This window comes from Miniopterus schreibersii, assembly GCF_964146895.1.
Source record: "Miniopterus schreibersii genome assembly, chromosome: 1".
Classification (NCBI taxonomy): domain Eukaryota; kingdom Metazoa; phylum Chordata; class Mammalia; order Chiroptera; family Miniopteridae; genus Miniopterus; species Miniopterus schreibersii.
Genome location: NC_138101.1, coordinates 165,569,500 through 165,591,371, shown reverse-complemented (window position 1 = coordinate 165,591,371; position 21,872 = coordinate 165,569,500). Strand labels below are relative to the sequence as shown.

Genomic DNA, 21,872 nt, shown 5'->3' with positions numbered 1-21,872 from the left:
ACAGGGGAGTACTAGATTACGGATAAGAAACCTTAGTGTAAAGCCTCCCATGGGGACTGAACTCCCGGGAGACACCGCCACCTGTGCCGTCTTTATTTCCTTCTGTCTCTTCCTGCACATTGTTTTGCTTCCAGTAGGAAAGTCCTGCTTTGCCTCCTCTGGTATATGGTTGGGAAGAAAAGTCCAGCAAGTTTCAAGTTCAATGAGAAAACTTTCAAATAGTTGTGAATGTGGGTCCCATACATTGTCCTACCCCCATATTTTACCAATGCAATTCTTGAAAGGAGCTATAGAAAGAGGGATCCAATGATGACTGAAAAAACTCAAGCTAGACTACAAAGAATTTCATGGAGGCAAGATTGGTTATACAATGGAACCAGGTGTTGAACAAGGTCATGAGGTAGGTATCTAATATAAAGCCTTTTTTTAAAAAATAACTTTTGTTAAAAAATATGAGTCCGTTTTATGTAGCAATTTGACTACAGGCAGAACGCTGGATAATGAGCTATCAGATCAAAAACATTTTCTACAGGGCCTACAATTATGTAAGAAATATCTCTGATCTCTCTTTTTCAAAGAGCCAATAAAGCATGCCTGTGTTCAGAAGAGACATTCTAAGCATTTAGACCCTGACGTTCGTACATTTTTTAGCCCAGCTGACTGCTGGAATGAATGGAAGGAACAATGGATTTCTCAGACTGTTTTCTAAACATAGTAGATTTTAAAAGGCCCTGTTCCCCATGGGCAAGAATATCTTGCATTCCTCAGACTTAAATTTATTCCAATCTTTTTTCTATCCCTCTAATTCTTTCATTTGCAAAAGGCTTATTCCCTTATACACCATATGGTATGAAATAAGTAGATGAATAATGAAGTGAAGATAACTAATAATTACACCATGTGACATCTGTAGTAGAAATCATAGAAGTCACGGATTTCAAATCCCCTGCAGTATAAATATTCCTTCTTTCTACTCTGTGTTCTAGCCTAAAGTTAACATTGTGGAGCTAAATTGATACTTGAATCACCACTGGTGACATTTCTTAAAAAGAAATGCCAAACTTTTAAGATTTCAAGGGACAGAATAACCAAGGGAGAATCAGAACTGAAACTGAGGTAGAAAGAACCCTCTGTCACTTAGAGACTGACACTTTCATTCATCTAATAATTTCAGTCAGAAAAGCCTTCCATTATATACTGCCTTAGTCATCTCAGTCATCCCTGCTCCGGGATTGAACACAGAGTTCCTCCTACTCTTTTCGGCACACTCCTATCCATAAATTACTAATTTTATTTCTGGAGTCCTTCCAATTACCCATAGTCTGCTCTATAAAAGAATTCAAGGGGAGAACTGTTCCCAAAGAACTATCTAGTTCTCACCTATTGCCTTCAGGTAAATAAATATTGAAACCGGCCATCTAAATATTCACATCTTGATTTCCTCCATACTAATAAGATTTACACCGGGGGAACCATATTAAGTTTGTTCAATGATAAGACCTGATGTTTAAAACTGTCCTACCATAACATGCTATGTTCCAACATAATCAGCCTGTGGTACTGAGACTATCTAGAGGCCTCAACCCAGTTAGGGCCTCTATATAAACTTTTAAGATTTGGCAAGTAGGGGCAGAAATCTACTCATCTTTCAACCTCCCAAGAGGCTGAAGTAAGTTCCTTACTATGTACACTTTAATCAGTCTTGTTGCTGTACCCTACGTGGTCTCGAGTTTCTCTACACTCTCTTTTACCAAATGGGATAAACTACTTTATTAAGAGTCTGACCAATTCAGAAGATAATGAAAGATTTATTCATGGCTGTTCAGACATTACATTTATGCCATATGTCTCTGCCTTTAATTATATTTTAAACAATAGCACTGTGATTGCCAATGAGAAGACTGAAGAATATCACATCTGACCCCCTTATTTCTCCTAACCTATAAAGAGATTAACTACTGGTCAACAGCTTACGCAAGCCCAGTTTTAAGAGGTTTGGATCAGTTATGCAATCACAGTAGCAAACACTTTAAGTGTCCTGTCCACAGTCCCCGCCCTCGCCATGTTACCCTAGTGTGATTTCCTACTGCCAGCCGCTCCATTTCTTTACCTGGGAACAAGAACTGCTGCCAGAACCAGCAAGATGAAACTTTCCTATCATCACTGTGATGGTCAGCAGGTGGGAAAATGGACACTCCCTGAGAGCAGCCCCCAGGCGCTCCCTCACTCCTGAGAGAGAGCTAATCTGGCTCCCCAGTTCCTCAGTGGGATTAAGCTCAGCCTCCCCCATTCATAGATAGCACACCCATTATTGGCTGCCTTCCCTTCTTTTATTGATTGATTGATCGATTTATTTTTATTGTTGAAAGTATTACAGATGTTCCCTTTTCCCCCCACTGACCCCCTCCACCCCACACCTACCCCCTCTTTATCTCATTGCTTCACTCTCTCTTTGGTGCTCTTTTCACCTCTCAAATCAATCAACTACCTGCACTTGAGTCACTGTCTACTACTGGGGAACTCAAATACCTAGAAGTTGGCTGTACCTCCAAATTTCTGATCAATATAATAGATTATTAGGATGCATTTTGTTAATAAATCTCATTTGATTATACTTCGATAATATACAATTGTGTGTTATAACAACGATTAATTGCTATTTCTATCACTTAATGTTTTCAAATATAGATTACAATAATTCAGTGTTCTTTCTTTCACTTATATTTTACTCTATAGATGAATTTGTAAATTAGTAAAATATCAACAAGTAAAGTGAAACTTTACTCTCAGTAGATAGCTGTCACTAAGCTGTTAAAACAATAAGAAGAAAAACATAACTACTTTTTTAAAAAGTGAGGTGAGGCAGACATAGAAGAGACTGAAGCCCATTTAAAGACTGGCATCCTTTAAGTTGCTAATTACCTCTAATAGCAGCTAAATGGACTAACTTACCTTTGCCTGTGTCCTACTAATGCCTAAAATCTCTAGAATTGGAAAGTGCTGACGGTTCTCTGAACTCTAAACTTTCTTAAGTGGACCCAGGAAATATTTCAGGCACTACACTTCTCAGGCAAGAAAGGATCTAGGAAAGTAAGGAGGAAAAGACACTTTATTCAGGCCCCCATGGGATAGACAGTTAATGTATTTTGGCTGCCCTGCTCCTTGGAACATCCCTTCCTATGTTGAGAAATTCTCCATCTTTTGATCTCTCCTTGACAGAGGCCAGAAATTCTTTCCCACCGCCCATGTGATAGAGGCCACCCCATTCAGACACATGCAACACTTCAGTTCAGAAGCTGGTGAGTTACCTAAGCCAGCACTACACAGACTCATTCTAGGGAAAGTGACTGCAAAGACATGAGTTTCCAGAGGCAGCGGGGCCAAGGTTTAGTGACAGGTTACAGATTGTTTTGGGGTAGCAGTGAGCTGTGGTATGCCCCCACCTGGTGACTCCACAGGACCATCCTGGGCTAGGATGTGCACATTGCCAGGGGCTGTATAACCTTCAAAGCTGATTGACTGGTTCTCCAGAAGAGTGCTACCAAAATCATCTTCTACATTTCTTTTCTGCTTAAATTAACTAGAGTTTGCAATTTTGTAGCTTGCAACTAAGAGCTAACTCATGCACCCTTTAGATGTAAGCTACAAGGTAGGAAATTTTAAAATGAATGGGTTCTTGTCCTCAGGGAGCACAGTGGAGAGAAATAAGTAAGTGATCACAGTATACAGTAGACTCTGAGAGAGTAGAAGGATGTTGTAGGTAAGAGCAAGCCCTCTGAAGTCATACTGCCTGGGGTTCAAATCCTGGCCCCACCAGTATTAACTTTGCTTCCTTGGAAAAGTTAGTTACTTAACCTTCTGTGCCTCAGTGTTTTTATATGTAAAATGGGGATAATAATATGACTACCCTATAGGGTTTTATGCTGGAGAGTCTTAAATCCATTCTCTCCTTTCTGGTACATGCTGGTCAACTAAAGATTAGATTTCCAACCTCCCTTAACTCAGTGCATCTATGTGATTAAGTGCTAACCAGTGGAATGAGAGCAGAAGCAATGTGTACGACACCACATTTACTTGGCTAAAAGGAAATTCTTTATCCTACATATACCCTACATACACTTTCATCGTTTTCCTTCCAGTGACTTGAAAGTGGTGACTACAGGTGATGAATTATGATGGTGAAGCTGAATGTTGAGGATGACAGAGCCATTCTGCTGACCTGGATTCAGGACAACTCTGTGGAGCAGAACCACCCATCTGACACCATTGCACTGTGGCAGGAGAAATCAGTGTCTGTATTGGTCAAGGTGCAGGTTGTGCAATGGACCCATGGCGACACTCAAAGTGTCAGAACTAGGATTTAAACCCAGGTCTCTCTGACAAGAGTTTCAAACAAATATCTTTGTTACTTAAATGAGTCTCACATTTATATAAAAATAATGAGGCCCTAATCAATAGTATCATCCCTGCCTGGCCGGGCATGGCTCAGTGGTTGAGCGTCGACCTAGGATCCAGGAGATCGGGGTTCGATTCCCAGTCAGGGCACAAGCCCGGGTTGTGGGCTCGATCCCCAGTCGAGGGCATGCAGGAGGCAGCCGATGAATGACTCTCTCATCATTGATGTTTCTCTCTCTCTCCCCCTCTCCTTTCCTCTCTCTGAAATCAATAAAGATATAAATATTTTTTAAAATAGTAACATCTCTGAGAATTTACATTTATTAGACTCCCTGAAGGTCAGGAGGGACCCTTCCTACCCTGGTGGTATTGTCTCTAAAGCTGGGGCTCAGGGAGCCTAAGCCTCACTAACAAGGCTGCCTGTGAAGTCTACTTGGGGAGGAAGAAAGTGAGGGCAGAAGGATCAAGGGGCTTTGGGCCCAGGGACGGGCTGTCCATCCCCCTAGGGATATAAAGAACAGGCGAGGCACAGTGAGAACTGGTCAAGGTAGAAGGGTGAGAAGTAGCAGCCCCAACAAGGAATTTCAGATGTAGCACAAAGACTCTCTTAACCTTTACCTCAATGGTATGCACATAGTTACTTTTTCCTTCCATTTTAATAGTCAGTGAGACTTCCATATCTCCTCCTGGGGGAGGTCAATTCTTTTATGTTAACAGCTCATATCATTTCACTATATTCTGTTTGCAGAGGACTTAGTCATTTAATGGTTCGTTTGCTCAGACTGACTATTTAATATCTATATAGGAAGCTTCTCCGGGTTTGGTTGCATAGGGGTCTAAGGTGACTTGATGGACAGCTCTGCTCCACAGCAGTAGTAGGGGACCTCTAGGGTTGCAAGGGAAGGGAAGGGGATCTAGGGTTTAGTGAGCACCCACTATACATTTGACATTTTAAGCATATAATTTTTTTCACATCTACTAACTCATGACATTTCATCATCCCAAGTTTTAGAGATGAGAAACCTGAAGTTTAAAGAGGTTACATAACTTACCCAAGATTACAAATTTAGCAAGTGGAGGAACTGGTGTTCAAGCTCAACCCCCGCTGGCGCCGAAGTCTATGCCCTCAACTCGGCACTCTGTGCACAGGCCCGTGAGGATGCTCCCATTCAGACTGAACTGAATTTCCTCTATAACATGGGGATGGTAAAGGTCCTGACCTCACATAACTGGATAAAATGAAATAACGTGCACACCTAGCACAGTTCCTCGCAAGAGCAGATGCTGAATGTGCTTAAAAACACACACATGTTCTGTATGTAACCACGAAATGAACAGTTTTAATAGCCTTTCACTCTGCATTGAGGCCAGAGATCTATGGAACTGATTTGTCAGCTTGGTCAACCTCTCTGAGTTGTGAGTGGGCAACTGGGCTAATTGTTCCATTTTGGTCATAAGTGAAGAATTATCATATTAAGACCAAAAAAAATAATAAATGTGGCAATTGGCTTTTCTTCATTGTTCCAGAAGGTAAATGAAAGTGAGTGAGTGGATGTGACAGAAAGGCAGACTCCAACAATATTTAAAGAGATAACTCCAGTTGTCAGATGTCTCCTAAAAAAGGAAGGGTCACTGAACATGTCCAGGCTGACTGGGAGCCCACCTGCCAAGGGTGGTACATGACAGCATCCTGCACTGGGAGAGGCACTGAACTACAATGTTCTGATCCAGTCTCTTGGCCAAGTTTCTGTGGCTTTTTTTGTAGGTTGGGGAGAAGAGTTCTATTTCCTTCATGGGTAATTTCAGGACATCCCAACCTTGAAATGTATGTGAATTATGCTTGATGAAGACTGTTTTCTTCTGCAAAAGCCACATTCCCATTCGTCATTCCCTGCACCTTTGGAGGGAGGAACCGTGTTGAGCATCTGCTCCCGGATCTCTGTCCTGTCCTCCAGCTACGAAGAACACCCCCGTTCCTGTGGGGGCGGGAGGCTTGGCTCTGCTTTTAGAAATTCCCTTCTGTGCTGCACTAATCACACCCTCGGTACATTTTACATCTTATTTTTAGGAGCAAAGTATAAAGAGTCCTAGAACCGACAGCAGTTTCTGTGGCAACCTGTATCACCCCCTTTCTTGTCCAGCTGTGCAGAATTAAATTCTAAGCGGCCATTTTACATCACGTAAAGAAGATCCACAGTGAAGGTGCTTTTTAAATGAAGGTTTTCTTCTAAGTTAAGTGGGAACCAGTGGGAATTAGGTTGGGGGTGGTGAATAAAAGAAATAGAACCTTTCCTTAGAGCTAGAACTATTATAAAGTCCCAGGTGTCCACAGGCATGCCCTAGTTGCCCTGATTTTTTTCCCCACAGGGCATGATTTTAGATGCAAAAATAGCATTCAGACCAATGAAAACTAGGTTTGAATATTTATATCAGAGGAGTTTGTTGATAAATTCCTCTTCCATCTCCTCCCCTCACAGGCTCTTCCTGAATAACCTTCCAAGCTAGAATAGATTATAAATTGGCATGCTTTTCACATTCATCTTGAATCGCTCTCTTAAGGCAACTACCCCAGCTGCTGGCAGGCTTTCACCGAATTCTCTCTTCCTGACACAGTCAAAACAGGCAGGCCAAAGGGTGGGCTTGTAAAAGGAGAGTGTGATTTGGGGGACACTGAAAGACCACCAGTCCAGAATATTCTCCTCCAAAGCCATGTCATGTCCCAGGTTATCATAACCACTGCCTTGTGTTAAGTCATTTGCTTCCACAGGCTTCTGGGAAGAATGACATTTTATAATCAAATTTACATTTTATATTCTGCTAACTTCTAGGAAAACATGAGGTGGCCTATAAGAAAATAAAATAAAAATACATTTCACCTAAGATTATTAGTATAGAGGCCACAGAAAAGAATAAATAAAATATGCCCCAAACCTAAACTGTGCTTCCATATTAACTGAGCTCCAAGTTTCCTGAGGCCAGTCAAATGAAACTTTTCTTATGGTTCATTATATGATTATTACCTGTTAAAAGAAATGACACCAGTTTTTCGTACTGATACTAAATTCTTAAAAGTGACCCTTATGTGTAGGAAACAGCAGAATGAACTTATTTTTCAACAGTCATTTAGGGAAAGATGCAAAATCATTTTCCACATAGCCATTTATTATATCAACCTCTGATGAAGTCTAAGGTTATAGCCTCAAAATAAAACTCAGTGAAGCCACCAAGGTAATGCTTTAAAACATTTAACAGCCTGGCCGGGCGTGGCTCAGCAGTTGAGCGTCAACCTAAGATCCAGGAGACGGGTTCAATTCCCGGTCAGGGCACATGCCCGGGTTGCAGGCTCGATCCCCAGCTGGGGGCGTGCAGGAGGCAGCCGATCAATGACTCTGTCATCATTGATGTTTCTATCTCTCTCTCTCCCTCTCCTTTCCTCTCTCTGAAATCAATAAAGATATATTTTAAAAAAAACAACAACAAACATTTAACAGGTAAAAGGCATTAGCTCAATATGTGTGAGCAGATTAGCTCCAGAAAGGTCTAGAAAAGAAGGGCTCTAAGGGAATGTAACATAAAGAGCTACATTTTGATAGGAACGAGTTGCAAAGAAAGCTGACCCTGGGGTCAACTGAGCTGTATGGGGTTAAGGCTGGCAATGATCATATTAAAGAAGGGGGAAGGGTAACTAGGAAAAGAGGAGGAGATGGAAAGAAGAAGTGAGAGGGTCAAAGAAACTATACTGCCTTGGTAATTTTGCCCACGGCCATCCTTAGAGCATGCAACACTTTGATGACAAAGTTTGACAGTTGACAGAGAGGGACAACCATCTTAATTTAAATGACTATCATTCGGTTCTATTATGCATAAAAAAATTTGTTGTGGGCAAGATATGACTCTGAAAATGGTAAATGAAACCGTTGTCTCAAAACTGCTGAGGCAGGAAAACTGTCCCAAAGCTTCTTCATTAACTTTCCTTCCTTTCACTGGAAGTTTGAAAGTAGAGTTTTGGGGGATTTTTGTCTGTTTCAGAAGGTCGTTCAAAATCCAGAAACAAATAAATGAAAACTCTCCAAAACATTGGAAAAGTGAGCTCAAGTCACTTCCATACTGCAATGTTGTGATTTTTCATTAGTATATTACTCAAGCAGTATTTGTTGGGAATAAGAAAATATTAGAACTGGTTTCAAAAAAGTAGCATAAATTAAATACTGAAGTCAAGGGACACAGAATTGATTTTTAAAACTCAGACTAAATTTTCCCTCTATCTCTAAATTTTGATAACGCAAAAATACCAGCAAAACAGGTTTAGCTTATAAAAGATTTAGCATGAGACCCTGATTTTCTCCCCCCTTGCTTTCAAAGACAGCTGATTCTAGGAGCAGACATGAGCCCATGGTTTTTAGGGTCCACTCCAACCTAAGTATTGTAATAACTGTAGATCTAAATGCCATGACCAATAGTTGATACACTGTTATACATATTTGTGCAATAAGGGAAAGTGGTGGGGGGAGAATGGAGGGAGTTTTATCCTTGAACTTTTGTCTTTCTATTAGATGTAAATTAATCAACATCAGTGGACACATTTTATCCACCCTGATGTCCTCATTAACTAATACAATACCTTACAGGTGACACTTAGGACATATTTATTGAATGAACTCATAATAAGACAAGTTCTTCAAAGTATAACCTCTAGCACCCAGTAAGAATTCACCCTGATACCGGATTTAAAGAATGTTACTCTATCACAACTTTGGAAGACTCGTCGTTCTAAGGAAATATGAGTGGGGAGTCTAGGCCTTACCTCTACGTCTTCATTGCCGCCGCGTGCCTGCCCCAGCAGCTGTTCATCTCATGTCAGCATCCTCTTATTTGGCCCCGTAGATGATTAGGGAGTTTGTAGAATCTTTTCTGGAAGTGGTTGAGGCTGGGGAGATGACATCGCAACAGGCGCCCGCATTAGAAGGAAGTCTAGTCAAGTGCCCTGGAAAGAAGGCATGACCAAGACAAGAGTGAGCGTCAAGAAGGCTAGCCTGTTCCTTCAGGCAGCACAGAAACAGAATAACCCCAGAAAAGCCCAAAGAATGGGGGCTTCCTCACAATTTCCACCCTTGGGTAATCCCAGAGGATGTGCTTCTCCTTATCACTGGAATCATGGTTTCTTCTCTGTATTTCTCCAGTGGTAAGAGCTCCGTAAGATACGTAAGCATACAATTTTAATAAAAATTAAATACATTTTAATAAAAATTAAAATGTAAGGGAATGGTAGACAGTCTGTACTAATTAAATTATCTCCAAGCACTTGATGCCATTTCATTGAAGTTGGCCTGTGTTTTTGGTAGACCTGACTTTTCCATCACTCCTGCCTTTCTTATAGCCACCCTGCTCTGAGAATATTTCACCAAGGGTTCTGGGGATCACTGAAAAAATGAGACTGCCTTCCTCTCAGTCTCTTTCTTTTCAGCTGAAATGATTACTGATTCTCCTGGCTTACTAACAACTACTTGCAATTTTACACGCAGAATGTCTTGGAATATTCTACCCATACCAAATCCCTTCTGCTGTTGCTCCTCTGAAATTCTCTTATTTTTTATGTGAATGCCCCAAATTTCCTAACAACTCAAGGCTTAACTTGCCTTACCTGACAAATGTTAACATATTTAGTGGAGGACTTTTAGCCCACTCACATTATTTTAACCACCGGTACATTTAGTCATATTCCTGGCTTTCTATTCTAAATTCTCTTTTTCATGATTTCCTATTTGCTGCTGTTTCTCCCTCATTCCTGACTTGCACTGGAGGACTAGGTTTTCCTTTTCTTTCCCTCTACAGCAGGGACACTTTCTCTGTTATGGGCCAGATAAAAAGTATTTTAAGAGTCTGTAGGTCAATCAGTCTTTGTCACAACTCCTCACTTCTGATGTTACAGTGTGGAAGCAGCCAGAGACAACACATAAATGAATGAACATGGCTGTGTTTCAATAAAACTTTGTTTACAGAACAAGCAGCAACGCAGATTTTGGCCTGTGGCCATAATTTGCCAACCCTTGTTGTAGAGGATTAGAAGTTTTATATCCTTCCTTTTTTACATTTTTTTATTGACTGATGTTTTAGAGAGAGAGAGAAACACTGATTTGTTGTTCCACTTACTCATGCATTCAGTGGTTGATTCTCGTATGTGTAGGGGATCTAACCTACAGCCTTGGCAATGCTCCAACCCACTGAGCTACCCGGCCAGGTGTTTAACAAACATACCTTTCGTTAACAGAATATGCATTCAACTTCTAGGAAAGGTAGTTTGAACAACACGACTTAAACAAAATAATTTATTTTTTTGATTATGTATGAGAGGTCAGCGGCTGCTTTGACAACACCACGGTATCAGAACCCAGATTTCTATTTACTTGGCCCTCATCACGAAGGTGTCACCTGTACCTACCTCCTCATTCACATTTCAGCCCCCTGGAGAGGGGGAAGGGGCACTGAAGGGCATGGACACAGACTGGAAGATGCACATGTCACTTTCCTCGTGTCCCTTTTATCAGAAGTTCGTGAAAGGTCACACTTGGCTTATAAGGGAGCCTCAGATATGTAGACAAACTGGGAAGCTATGTATCTAACTACGAATATTATGACTAAGAAGATGGGGAGGATAGCTACTGGGAAGCATCTATAGTCTCTGAGACAGCTAAAACTTTGATCTCCTGATTTGCTTCAAAGATTAATTAGAAGCTGTAACCCCTCATCCAATCAAAACAAAATCTTTAACATACATTTATTTAGCACATTTAAAATCCAGTTATGTTCTTACTGCTGCCATCTCCCTAGATTCATGCTCTTCTAACTCCAATAGGAGTTTCTGGTGCCCCACACCCCTTATTTAATAGGTATGACTGCTTTACCAATGATCACTTTCTAAGACCTGACCTCCGAACTTTCAGGACAATTACTCTATACCTTCCTCTCCTTTTTTCATGGAGAAAGAACAAGCAGCCCACGCGGAAAGCTGAATATTTTGCTTAGAAAGACCTGGGTTTTAATTACTGTAATTTACACAAGAGTTTTTTGTTTAGTAATGGACAACATGAAATGAGGTGTCTGTTCATGTGACATGACACTAAGTGAAAGAACAGCCCTCCACAGACAACATGTCAGTGAGTTAATTTCCTGCTGTTTTAACTGTTCTGAGAACCTCAGTCATCATCCCCCCTTTATGAATAATTTTCCACTTGTCTCTATGGGTGTCTGACTGTTGTTTACATTTACATTGGGAAAAAAAGCCAAAATTACTTGGCTTGTAATCAAAAACTGCCTCTATTTTTGCTTCACAGTGCTCTCATTCAATGCATTTTAATAAGTTTTTAACAATGCGTGAACTTGAGTCAGAGGAGCTGGAGGAGAAGCTAGGGTGACACACACTTATTATAGGATACAAAGGGACGAGACGTCACCCATTGTTTGCCATGCCAACAACCCTTAAATTAATGGCCTTTCTCCTTCGGAACTGAACTGTTCTCGTTTCGGCGCCTGGGCACAAGCAGCTTGGCATAATTTGGTATTTTCCTTTAAGCAGTTTTAAATCTGAAGTTGTCCTGGAGTTAATCTCCAAGTTTCATCTCACACAAATTTTATCAGCTTTCATTAGGGTTCTGGTTTTGGAAGGCTTCTGGCTTTGGAAGGCTTCTTCCCTACATGGCCATTAGATGTTTGTAGTTCATTTTGTGGAGGTAGATCTTGACCCAAGCAAAGGCAGACAGGAAATGCAATACCGTTTTCTTTAGAGGCTGAAATAATCCTTTTTCTGCTTGCTATCCTCTTGCTCTTTGGGCCACAGTATTGAACCAAAAATGAAACAAACTAAAATTTAAAAGCGTTGAAGTATATTAATTTTTTCATAAGTGAAAAAGCAATTTGGACTCTCTTATTCAAGTCTTGTTGAGCAGCCCCTGTATCAGGGAAAAATCAATGTATTTAAGTTCCCTGCCATTTCTTTCTGTTGCTGGAGGGAGTCTGAATTTTAAGTTGCTGAAACTGAAAAGCTGCCATCTGGGAGTCCATAGCTAATTTCTGGATGTTAAAATAGAAGTTGGAATCTATTCTGTGGACAAGCTCATGTTAGGTTTTGCACTGCAGATATATGTAAAGCAAATAACTCCACATTAATTTTGGGAAACCCTTGAACCACTGAAACAACACAAATATAGATGCCTCAGACTGAGATGTTTTCATTCAGTTGAGAAACAGGAATTAGATATGTCTTTAGCCATATTGTGTCCTTGCAGAAAAATGTCTTTTTTCTAAATATGGATTTGAACTGTACTGAATGTGTCCCCAAAGGGTAGTTATTAAGGACTGAGTAACCTAGACTTTGGTTAATAGTCACCCATTAATTACTGGGATTGCCTTGCAGGAGAAGGGGTGGGTTATCAAACCACATTGTGTTTTCCACCTGTCAGTCAGACTAGAATGGAAAAAAGAGAGGTAGGCTTTGGACTGAGGGAAAGAGAACTCTCTCTCTCTCTCTCTCTCTCTCTTGCTTTCTCTCACTGAATGGCTGAGAGAGGTGGGAAACTAGGCTCTTGGGAGACATAATATGGGGTGGGCTATTTGTGGGCATGAGCAAGTGCTGCATATAGTGAAAGATCAGGAGAAATGACCTGTATGGAACCTCTGTGAGGGGGCATAGCCCATGGTCTCTACTTAACTTTTTTAGCCCAGGATTTCCTAGACTTATTCAAATAAGGAACCCCTGTGTCATATAATGCATTTTAATATGCCATAGAATACTTTTGTGAAGAATAAACTAGAAGAAATGATATTAGCCAGACTTCCTCCTGGCATGTACTGGATGGTTTGTTGGAACACAAATTGCTGGCCCCATCCTCAAAGTTTAGGCTTCAGTAGGTTTGGGGTGGCCCTGTAAGATTTGCATTTATAATAAGTTCCGGGATGTATGCTGGTTCAGGAACTGCATTTATAGAATGAATCACAGACTAAAATAGTCTGGGGTTTTTTCTTTCTCTTTCTGGAGTAACACGAATCAAATCAAGTAGTCATCGAAATCAAAGCCAAATACAAGAAGACCACAGCTAAAATCATATTCGGTGGTGAAAACCTGAAAACTAAGCTCAGGAACAAGGCAAGGATGTCTGTTCTTGACATTTCTATTCAACATAGCACTGAAGTCTAGCCAGAGCAATCAGGCAAGAAAAAGAAAAGACATCCAAATCAGAAAGGAAGCAGTAAAACTGTCTCTGTTTGCAGATGACATGATCTTATATATACCAGGTGTCCCCTCCAAAACGTATACAAACTTTAACAGCTGGTTTTATAACTAGTTTTAACACTGCTTTTATAATTCAAAGTGTATGTATACATTTTTGGGGGGACACCCTATAAATAACCCTAAAGACTCCACAGGAAAATATAACTAACAAACTAATTCAGTAAACTTGCAGAATATAAAATCAATATACAAAATACAGTTGTGTTTCTATACACTAACAACAAAAACATTGAAAATTAAGAAAGAATCTCATTTATAATAGTACCAAAAAGAATAAAACATTTATAAATAAATTTAACCAAGGAGGTGAAAGACTTGTATACTGAAACGACAGAACACTGATGAAAGACCCAAATGCTGAGACATCCTGTGTTCATGAATTGGAAGACTTAATGTTGTTTAAATGTCCAGGCTATTCAAAGCAATTTACAGATTCATTGCAATCCCTATCAAAATCCCATTGGCATTTTTTTACAGAAATAGAAAAAATATTTATAAACCACATATCTGACAAAGGGTTAATCTCCAAAATATATAAGGAACTCCTATAACTCAATAGTAAAACAAAACAAAACAAAAACAACACCCTGCCTCCCCCCCCAAAAAAGCCCCAAAACAACAAAAAATACCCCAATTTTAAAAAATGGGCTAAGACCTGGAATAGACATTTCTCCAAAGATGACATATAAATGGCCAACAAGTATATGAAAAAGTGCTTAATATCATTAATCATCAGGAAAATGCAAATGAAAACCACAGTGAAATGTCACCTCACATCTGTCAGGATGGTTATTATCAAAACAACAAAAGACAGCAAGTATTGGCAAGAATGTGGAGAAATCTGAATCTTTGTACAGTGTTGGTGGAAATAAAAAATAGTGCAGCCACTATGGAAAACCATATGGAAATTACTCAAAATAATTAAAAATAAAATTACCATATAATCTCGCAATCCTACTTCTGGGAATTTATCCAAAAGAATTGAACTCAGGATCTTGAAGAGATACTAGCACTTCCATGTTCATTGCAGCCAAGATATGGAAATAACCTAAACGTCCATCAACAGATGAAAGGATAAAGAGAATGCGATACACACACACACACACACACACAATGGAATGTTCGAAACCTTAAAAAAGAAGAAAATTCTGCAATATGTGACAACATGGAGGAAACTTGAGGACACTATGCTAAGTGACATAAGCCAATCACAAACCACAAATACTGCATGATTCTACTTACGTTAAGAATTTAAAATAGAAAAAAAAAAAGAATTTAAAATAGTCAAGTTCACAAAATTAGAGAGAAGAATGGTGGTTGCCAGGGACTGGGGAGCAGGAGAAATGGGGAGTTGCTAATCTACAGGCACAAAGTTTCAGTTAAGTAAGGTGAACAAGCTTTAGAGATCTGCTGAACAACATTGTATCTATAGTACACAATAGTGTGCTATACACTTAAAATTGTATTAAGAGGGTAGATCTTATGTTAAATGTTCTTACCACAATAGCATAAGACTAAGAGAACTATATAGTCATTGAATTCATACCATGAGTAGGACGTAGAGGGTTTGTTCTATCCTGGAAACTCCAAGACACACTGATGAAGATCCCAGAGACAAAGATTTAAAATAGTCACCCCTCAGTTATTGCAAGGTAGTTTTAAAAATTAATAAGCACTTATGTTATCCATGCTTCATGGCTATTTTGACCACTTATCAACTTAATAGTGGTTTTTGTGTGTGTGTGTTTTAATGCTCACCCGAGGATATTTTTTCCATTGCTTTTCAGAGAGAGTGGAAGGGAGAGATAGAAACATTGATGTGAGAGAGACACATCCATTAATTGCCTCCCCCACTTGCCCCGACCAGGCCGGGGATCAAGCCTGCAACCAAGGTACGCGCCCTTGGCCAGAATCGAACCTGGGACCCTTCAGTCCTCGGGCCAATGCTCTAACCCCTGAGCAAACCGGCTAGGGCTTAATAGTGTTTTTGTTTCAAGTATTAAATAATTGAAAGGAATTTTACTCTTTAATATTAGCTATAGCAAATTCTCTGCAATCTTGTCAGCGTAGCCATTTGGGCATGCTGGTTTATGTTATCACAGCAGTTTGACATGCAGTCAATTAAATCTGAAGAAACCCAGTTAGTCATTAGGCAATTTGGAATGTAGAGCAATAAACAACTGGTTTTGTTGATTGCTTTGGCTGAATTGATTAAATGCCTCAGAGAAACAGAGGAAACACTTCAGTATGACAGCTTTACATTTCTGCTTTTCAGTAATTATAGTCTCTGTTGAGCCAATACTTCAAAGGAAACACTGAAAATTTCTGAATGGGTGTCTCATTTACAACATATTATTATCTTCATTATATTTACCTGAAACAGAGAATTAGCAAAATCAAAAACAAAGTAGGGCAGAATAGATGAGCTGCCTGTCCCCAGCCAGAGTTCATCTAGGGAAGTTAAAAATTTCTGTCTCTGTGAGGCAATTAGAAAGTGGTATGCTTTATCAGCCCACGAATTCAAATGTGCTTCACTCCACGTTGCTTTAGGCATTGCCTCTTGGCCCATCTGCCTGTTTGATAAACTTCAAGAAAAAGTCAAGGTCACTCATTCTGTGTTTCAAAGACTTAGGGAACCATTCATCTATCCATCTTCTTATAATGTGCATCTTCGTGACCATGGCAGCCCTGAACTTGTGCTGTTCAGACAGCCACTGTGATGAGCATAACTGACTAAGGTCCTGGTCGCTGCCCCTCTGACACCATATTTATAACAAAGTCACAACTTCCACAGGTTGCTCCCAGTCAGTGACTGAGCATGATGCAGGTACAAGTGTGGTCCTATTCCTGTGCAGCAGGAAACTCCTTCAACGGGTAACTTGGCTCCACTCCCCGTTGCCTTGGCTGAACCTCTCTTGGGACTGCACTGCAGTCTGAGACTATTACTACCAACCTCCCTTCCTTCTCCACTTCCAAGGGGTCCGAGGGCCCTTGTTCCCTCCAAGAGCTCTTTCTGCCTACGCCTGTTCTCTCCCCCTTTACTTTTCACAGCTGCTACCCTCTCTCGCACATCTAACCCCACTTTGGCATCTGCTTCTTGGAGGACCTAAACTCATTAGGACCATTATTTTTATACTGCCTCACAAAGCAAAATCAAGGTAACCTGTGGTTTACAAATAAATTTTAAATAATGGGAAAAATAATGCTGGGTCTAGAATAAAAACAAAAACAGAAAAACTGAGTTTTCTTCTCAGGGTCACAAATTAGCTATAAAACCAGATATTTTCTGATGTTACCTCCTTGGTATTTTGCATGACAAAAGTATCCACAGCAGCACATCGCAATGATAAAAAGTCTGGATTCTCCCGATGTGCACCCTCTATTAGTCAAAGACTAATGCTGAAACATCGAAAACTATCTTTTATGTAGAATTTATAGCTTTTGATTAACTAATACATTTTAGATCATCTTACTTGTTTCTGTTTAGAAGTTTTTCCTATTGGAAAATCACTATGAAAAGTATAAAACTTTTTTTTTTTTTTTTAATTAAAACCACCACCTAATTCCAGCACCCAAAGATACTATAACCAGAGTTAGCATTTTAGTATGCTTTTGTCTGTATTTTTTTCTCTGTTTATATTTATGTCTACATAGGTGAAATAATATACACATAGATTTAGTATCCTGCTTTTCCCCACGGTATGAAATTTTTAAGAATACTTTGAATGACTACATAACATTTCATTGTGCATTATTTTATCATTCCATTGTTCTTTATTTACTTAACTATTCTCTTTATTCTTGGAATTTAGATAATTTCTAATTTTCTGGCTATTAAAAACAGCCTCTGATGAATATCCGTGTTCATAAAACTTTAGTCTGCATTTTGGGATTTTTTTTCTCCTTCATATAGATCCTCAAAAGTCCTTCCTGACCTCCTGATAAGCCTGAAGCTTGAGGAGAATCAGCAGGCTTACTCCCCACATCCACATAGCATGTTAGAAGGATACGGGCCTAGGCGTCAGAAGACTCACTGACCCACTAACTAGTTGGGTGTCCTACACAAACAAGTCTCTTTACCTCAGAGTCCATGAGTATAAAATCAGGGAGCTGAATTAGATTATCTTTATCATTCCACTCATGTTTAATATTCCTTAAACGTTTATTTAGTGAACCTAGCTCCTATCCAGTGACATAATTTTTCTTACACCTTTAGGGCTGTATAGACACAAAGGAATACCACTAGTAATAGATCCTAAGATATTACTATCTTTACAGCACAGAGAACACTCAACATTACATAGGAATGTGGTTGGGCCTGTGATTCTTCTCTCTCTAACTCATATAACTTATTGTCTGTATGTTTTTAAATTACTTTTGGCTTCTAAGCATTAAGGAGTATATCATAGCTGTGTGAATCTGCTCCCTGAGCCTCCTAATATTAACCCAAGGCAAAATACTGTTCACTTGTTAGGTATTAAAAAATATCACACTTAAAAATTTTTATTTGTTTTTCCTGAATTTACATCTGGCTCAATCTTCATACAAAGACTGTTTTAAGTGTTTCTCTATGCATGACCTTGTGCTAGGAACTGGATAACAAAGACGTTATTTTTGATGTTGGGGAATTTCTAAATGAAAAACCACAACACTGAGGACAAAGGAACATCTAAGCAACCCATCCCAATCTCAGGGCCTGCCAGAGGCTGAGGGTCTCTAGATGGAGGTCAGGGAAGGAGGGCTCTGAGGAATTCTGGGTTTGGAGAGGCTGGATCCAGGACTATATTGTGCTCCTCCAAGAGAAGATATGTGAAGGAAATGGGATTCCGGAAATTTCTCAAAGGAAGTGGAAAGGCTTAGGACCTGCCAGGGAGAGAATATTTCCAGATCTGGATCTAAATCCTGATAGAGGTGGAAGAAGAACCATTTAATTTCTACAGATTAAATACCAGTCAGAAACAGAATAAACAGGAATAACTTACGGCAAGTCTTAGCAAACGGCATGCCCACGAGTAATGGGAGTTGGTGTGGAGACCAGCTGCTGACCCAGGTTACTCAGTTGGTAGGAGCCCATGATGTGGCAGAACTGAAATCTGCAGAGAATGGAGCAAGTGGCCAGGTATGCTGAGGAGGTAGCAGCCTCTGAAAACTCTGTTCAAGCGTGATTGGAATTCCTGCCAGGAGGAGTTCTTGAAGGAGAAAAAGTGGACATGAGGTCAGCCACCTAGAAGAACCTGTCCTAGTTTGAGGCATAGGCTCAGAAACATGAGTAGGTTTGAGTCTCGAGTGGGAATAGCTCTAGAGGACCATGCCCGAGATTCTAGTGACTCTGCTTATGGATGAGCCGCACCCTTTGAGTACCTTACACCTACCTCAGCCCTTCACCTGATGGGTCTGCTCCCACCCCCGATTCCATCCCCACCACTTCTCTCCTCAAGCTTTGGAGCTCTTCCTCCTCCTGGCATCCAGTGCTAGCACCTCATGACTCCTCCACTACCTCCTCATGCAGCTGTCCCTCCCCCTGGGCCATTTCACCTGCCCTCCATCTCAATCCAGCCTACTTTTCCCCACCAAATGCTATAGGGGGCATCGGCCAGATATTTATAGGAAGGCTTTTGAACTCTTTAAACACCATGGCAGCCAAGATTTGGGCATTCCACCCGCTGTGGTAGTGAAACTGAATTTGAAGAGATCATGAAGCGAGACAGCAATTTCCAGCAATTCCATTTCCAAAGCCATATATATCTGAAGCCAGTGCAACAGACGACAGTGACTCGATTGAGATGCTGCCCACAGCCATTCCTGTTATCAAACAGTCTTAGACTGTCCATGATGAGCGTTGTTGTGTCCTCCTCACCTTTATTAAAAGTTGTCTTCATGGCATTGAAGCTGCCAGGAGGAGCTCTTCCAAAAAAAGACATCTGTCCCAAGAGGGGTTACCTAGCTGGTCCTCTAGCCAGGAGAGCAGCAGGATGCACTGGGACCTGTTTCAGAATGAAGATCGGCCTGACGATTATTTCCAACAAAGGAACCAAGAGCATGACAGATACCAGAAGAGAGAAGGGGACCCATACTACTGAGAAAGGAGTCTGGTTGGAAGCAAATGTTTTTTAATGGGCCTGCATTACCTCACCTCCATCCAGACTAAAGGACAGAGGCCTTCTCTCCCCTTCACCTTCCTACAAACCTGTAAACCCCTTTAGACACCCAGGGAATATAATCTGCCCCACAGGATTGAAGACTTTCTGACATCTCTCCCAATCTCACAATCCTATTTGCCAGTGGAAAGAACCTATCAGACAGAATGCAAGGAAAAGAAAGGGATGATTAGGTTAAAAGTGAAAATACATCTTTTTTTAATGAACAAGATGAATATATAATGACTGGGGACATTTTATCACAATTAGGAGATAAAGCTATTTGAAAAGCAGCAATTACTATAAAAGTAATTGGGGAAGAAAGTGTTCATCATGAGAAGGGCTTCTTAAATGGAAGGCAAAGCTTTATTTTCTGACCTGGATAGTAGTTACATTTATAAAACTCCATGCTGTACATTGTTTTGTGTATTTGTTCTGTATATTGTTATTGTACATTCCAATAAAAATTGTTCTAAAAGAGAGAATGATACCTAAAAGACATGGTAACTAAATATAATGTGTGGACCTTGTTTGGATACTGATTTGAACAAACCAATTACAAAATATTTGTGAAATAATCAAAAAAAGTAGAACATTGATTAGGCTTTTCATGATATTTAGGAATTATTTAATTTTAAATATGACAATGCTATTGTGTGTTTTAGAAAAAGAGTCCTTATTATTTAAAGATACACACTGAAATAATTTTAGATACTGTTTGAGGTTACTTTAAAATAATCCATGTAGGGTAGAAATAGCAGCTATGGGTATAAATGAAACAAACTGGTGAAATTATTAATTATTGATAATTGGTGAGACTGCAGAGTACATGGGGGTTTATTACATATATTATTCCTTCTACTTTTGTGCACATTTGAACATTTCCATAGTAAAAAAAATTCTTCTATTAAGATGATTGAAATGAGTGGTCCATAAGCAAAAGAAAAATGAGCCCAGAAGTTCTGCACGTGGATAGCTCAAGCAACTTCCTTTCTCTTCAATTAACTGTCTGAAGTTTCTGCCTGCGTGGGACAATTGTTTAAACAAAAACTTTAGGGCCAAGTGTCCAGATAAAATGTCCCTGAATACCAAGTATCCCAAGGCTTCCTTCAGATCATACTGGGAAAATAAAACATATTTTAGCTTCTCTCAGGACCATTGGAGACCAGAAGCACAGGCTAAATTTCAGGGAGCACACTGTCCAGGAGCTGGCTCCCAGGTTGGTGCACCTTATAGGACAGAACCTCCCATTCCATTCCGCAGTTTCAGATCCAGACCTAAAAGCTGTCTCTGAAATGTCTCCCATACTTGTTGAACAGCTGCTCAATCTCAAGTTAGCGTCCAAGTAAAACATAATAATATGGGTTGTTTTTTAAGGCCTTGCTGCCTCAATTTTGTCATGCTGGCATCAGCACCATATGCCGACTGGTGTGGCAAGTTGAGAAGAAAATGTTTCTATGACTGTGCTGATTTTAAAAATAACATATCTAATGAGCCAGCTGTGATTAGACAAAAAAACATTAATAATAACTTCTGCAGTCTATTTTATCCAGAACAGTTCTCAAACATTACTCTGTCCTTTCAAAACTGTAATGCAGATATCATACAGATGGAAAAATAAGGGGAAAAAAGATTGACCTGAGCATTAAACTATGCAATGGATATATAGTGACCAGAGCTGAGAATGCAAATCTGCTTAGATGCCAAGCAGCTGTTAGGTCAGCAAGACTGAGCTATGAAAGAATGAATATATTATGATACCTAAAGAATGTATTTATCAAACATATGTGGAAGGGGTGATGATGCCCATCACAGAAATACAGGAAAATGAGCATCACTAAGGCAAGTGTTGGCTATGCATGTCTAAACATTATTCAGGGGACAGGGAAGCTTAACCAATAGCTCTGGGTATTCAAGTCTCAGAGCAAGACCACCTCTCCTTGAGCAGATGCATTATCAGGCTATGGAAATTCAAGAAGAGGTCACAGAATGGAATGCTGGACATCTAACATGGCTCACAGATTGATTTGTCTGCTCCTATATGTTTTCAGTTT

At 40.0% G+C, this 21,872-nt stretch overlaps 1 long non-coding RNA gene across 3 annotated transcripts in view; it reads right to left on the bottom strand.

Moving 5' to 3' along the window:
* LOC308555697 overlaps positions 1-21,872 on the bottom strand; it is a 49,189-nt gene that overhangs the window by 9,948 nt on the left and 17,369 nt on the right. For all 3 annotated transcript variants that reach the window (XR_013998583.1, XR_013998584.1, XR_013998585.1), the window contains 3 exons: positions 19,539-19,665; positions 18,664-18,870; positions 9,200-9,379 (listed from right to left, as the gene is read on the bottom strand). This is a non-coding gene — a long non-coding RNA (uncharacterized lncRNA). The remainder of the gene's footprint in view (positions 1-9,199; positions 9,380-18,663; positions 18,871-19,538; positions 19,666-21,872) is intronic.